We start from the raw sequence: 3,703 nt of genomic DNA, 5'->3' as shown, positions 1-3,703 counted from the left end.
AATTAAACTAAATTCAAAATTTAAATTTTGGAACATATTCTTTAATTTCTTGATTCATAAAATATGACCAGTTTTCAATGCCTCACAGAAATAACTAAGTTTAGAAGTAGCGCGCGCACGTGTGTGTGTGTGTGTGTGTACTTTTAACTGCAAGTGGAAAAGCCAAGGTTATTGCTTAGTCATGCATTGAAAGAAAGAATTTGACCTAGAGACAATAACTTCTTTCTTCAATCTCTTTATCTTTATATACATTCATATTTTCACACACAAACACACACGCACGCACGCACACACATCGCTATACACATCTATCATTTTATCCTGACCACTAGCCAACACACCTTCTCTATCTTCACTTGTTTATTGTCTCTCCCCCTCACGCTCTTATTTTTCTCTTCCTGTTTTTGATTTGACCTGGGTTGAAAGACAGAATCGTCAGCAAGCAAACTGTAGTCAGGAAATAATTCAGGAGAAAGCATTATCTTTGTTTGAAGATTTGAAAAAGAAATATCCAGATGAGAAATTAAAAAAAGGTGAAAGCACATCAGCTGACGAAGTTGCTGCAGCGGAATTTCCTACAACATTAGCAAAGATTATTGAAGATAATGGATTTCTATCTGAACAAATATTCGATGTTGATAAGACCGGTATCTACTGGAAGAAATTACCAGATTGTTCTTTCATATCCAAGGAAGAGAAAAGAATTCCTGGCTACATAGTATCAAAAGAGTGTTTGACCTTAATGTTTGGAGGCAACTGTGCAGCCGATTGCAAGCTAAAACCATTGCTTGTGTATCATGTGCTGAACCCCATGAGTTTGTAGCGTGACACAAGAAGCCAGCGTTATTTGGTGCGAGATCTCGCTGGCAGCCATTACCATGACCAAGACAAGAGTGAGATCTCGCCTACAAACATGTTTGCCATGTGCAAGACCACGGCGAGGCTCTCGTGGGCAACATCTATTCAAGGAGGTGTATTAAGGTGATTTTCTCTTTTGCGTTCACACTCACGCTGAGCAACACTACAAACTGGCAGCTCACAGCAGATTCTTGTTTTGCTCTAACTTCACCCATTATCTCCAGAGGTAATGTACCTCACGTGAATGGAGCTATAACGAACTACGCGCTGCCATACAGATGGTTGCTGGGAAAGAACTGAATGCAGTAAGGGATATCTAAAAGGATCTGAGGATTTAATGGAGTGATTGATTTCAAATATTTCCAATATGTGGTCATTTATTTGACCCATGGACAGATGCTGTTGTATTAGAAAGTGATCTTGTATCTGATAACTGTTGCATTTAAGACAACAATCATATAATGATATCTGAGTCTGCTGAAAACTTTAGATTCATCAAACTTGATTGACAACCAACTGAAGCCAGACTTACAATCAAAACTCTTTAGATTGTTTTAAGCAATGTGGTGTATGTTCTCAAAAGATATTCCACAAATTGCACAAGCTTGTGCTATTCTGAGTATACAAGTGAGAACTGCACATTTAGCAGATTTAAAGACTTAGTATTACCAAAAAATCCCCTTTATGTGCATCGTTGTCCAGAAGCACCATGACACCCTGGCTTACATAATTAGACATGGTTCTAATCTGCTGTCAGTTTTGCTGTACATCTGACTTACTGAAATTAAACTTGTAAGATAATCCATCCAATCGCAGTAAAATTCTTCTCATCCAACCACTGTTCATATGTTGTTATCATATACCACTTAACCTTTTCTACTAAAAGCTGCAACAAATCTTTAAAGTACACTTTACAATCCACTGTCTCCAACCTACACTCTTCCACTAAACATTTTGACTGTTTAAAAATGCACATATTCCTCTAAAATCAGATAGTATGCACCTCTTTATGGTATGTCAAATACTGTATGGTAGCATGTTGGCTCTGTTTCCATGTTATGACCATACTACACAGGCCCATCAAACTGCTTTTTTCTTTTTACTTAGGTACAAATTCATAAATTGATATGTAATATAACATGTGTCACGGACACAACAACTTTAAATTTTACATTTTAATCTTTCTAATTTCTATATTGTTTTAAAGATTTTGCTTTATTTTATATTTTTTGACAGAGATGTACCTTAAAATAAAAACCTTAATTGCAATTTGTATCTTGCTGTATGTATACTGGATATTTCATGGTAAGTTACTTTCTTAGCTACAACAATGGATAATTGAAATTTCTTGAATGTTAAATTCAGCATTTATTTATTTAGCTAGTTATTTGTTTATTTACAACTCTGGATGAGCAATTATCAAAACATTGTGTAGATTGGTTGAATGGGTTTTGATACACTGCAATGATGTTAAGACAGCATGCTGTCTCATAATAAAACCAATTCCAACGTTGTTCAAATAATACTTATTTTTTACAGAAGTCATCATCATCATTGTTTAACGTCCGCTTTCCATGCTAGCATGGGTTGGACGATTTGACTGAGGACTGGTGAAACCGGATGGCAACACCAGGCTCCAATCTGATTTGGCAGAGTTTCTACAGCTGGATGCCCTTCCTAACGCCAACCACTCCGAGAGTGTAGTGGGTGCTTTTACGTGTCACCCGCACGAAGGCCAGTCAGGCGGTACTGGCAACGGCCACGCTCAAAATGGTGTATTTTACGTGCCACCCACACAAGAGCCAGTCCAGGGGCACTGGCAACGATCTCGCTCGAAAATCCTACAAAGGCCAGTCAGGCGGTACTGGCGATGGCCACGCTCAAAATGGTGTATTTTACGTGCCACACGCAAGAGCCAGTCTGGGGGGGGGCACTGGCAACAATCTCGCTCGAAAATCCTTACACATGTCACGGGCACAAATGCTAGAAAGGCAATGCTGGGCACAGGTGCTATACTGATTTCACTTTCGCTTGCCCCAATAAGTCTTCGCAAGAAGTATATCACAATATTTACATAATTATGTAGTGGCATGCCAGTAGTATATTGTGGTGTGCAAATATAGTTCTTACTAGCAGTATAGCCCGGCGCTGCTCGGGATTAAGCTAGGATTATTAAGTGATCAAGTACTTTATTTCAAACCAAAATAAGTAACATGGACATCAGATTTGAGCGAAATCTGTTGAAATTGGTTTGGCTGAAAATGGTTTGCTGGCAATTTGATTGGGAAATCCCATAAGGAATCAGTTTATTGGTTATTTCCACTCATTGACTGTTTTTTTTTTTTTAAGTTGCATTAGAGATCTGCATAGGAAAAGGTTGATCTGAAGGTTTGCATTGGGGATGTGAATTGGAGTAACTTAGGAAAACTTACCAACAGCCTTAACGAAAAAATAAGGGGCCTGTCGCTTCTAGGTTAACTCTAACCCTAAACCCTAACCCTAACCCTAACACCAACCCTAACCCTAACACTAACCTTAACCCTAACCCTAATCCTAACCCTAAAACCCTAACCGTAACACCCTAGTGGAAATCGTGCGGGTGTTAATCTGTGGTCTGAAAAACGGGTGCGGGGGGTTGACAAATTGTTACATTTTTGTTTCATAGTTGTTGTGAAATATAAACAAAACTCTTTCGCTCCCAAAGTAGTATATGTGCATGTGTGTGAGAGTGAGAGGTGGGAGAAAGATGAACAATTTAAAACAAATAAATGATTTAAAATAAATATATTTGAATTGTTGTGTGAGAAAGTATATATAATCTCATTATAGAATATAGCGTCTTTCA

The 3,703-nt window shown here is 38.1% G+C and overlaps 1 protein-coding gene across 1 annotated transcript in view; it reads left to right on the top strand.

Annotated features, from left to right (window-relative positions):
• Window positions 1-2,080: 2,080 nt before the first annotated feature.
• LOC106879970 (zinc finger protein 708) overlaps window positions 2,081-3,703 on the top strand; it is a 45,794-nt gene continuing 44,171 nt past the window's right edge. The window contains exon 1 of the mRNA XM_052969003.1: window positions 2,081-2,163. The gene's annotated coding sequence lies outside the window, so the exon portion shown is untranslated. The remainder of the gene's footprint in view (window positions 2,164-3,703) is intronic.

The sequence above is a fragment of the Octopus bimaculoides genome, chromosome 6 (genome assembly GCF_001194135.2).
Source record: "Octopus bimaculoides isolate UCB-OBI-ISO-001 chromosome 6, ASM119413v2, whole genome shotgun sequence".
Lineage (NCBI taxonomy): Eukaryota > Metazoa > Mollusca > Cephalopoda > Octopoda > Octopodidae > Octopus > Octopus bimaculoides.
This window is presented reverse-complemented; position numbering and strand designations above follow the sequence as displayed.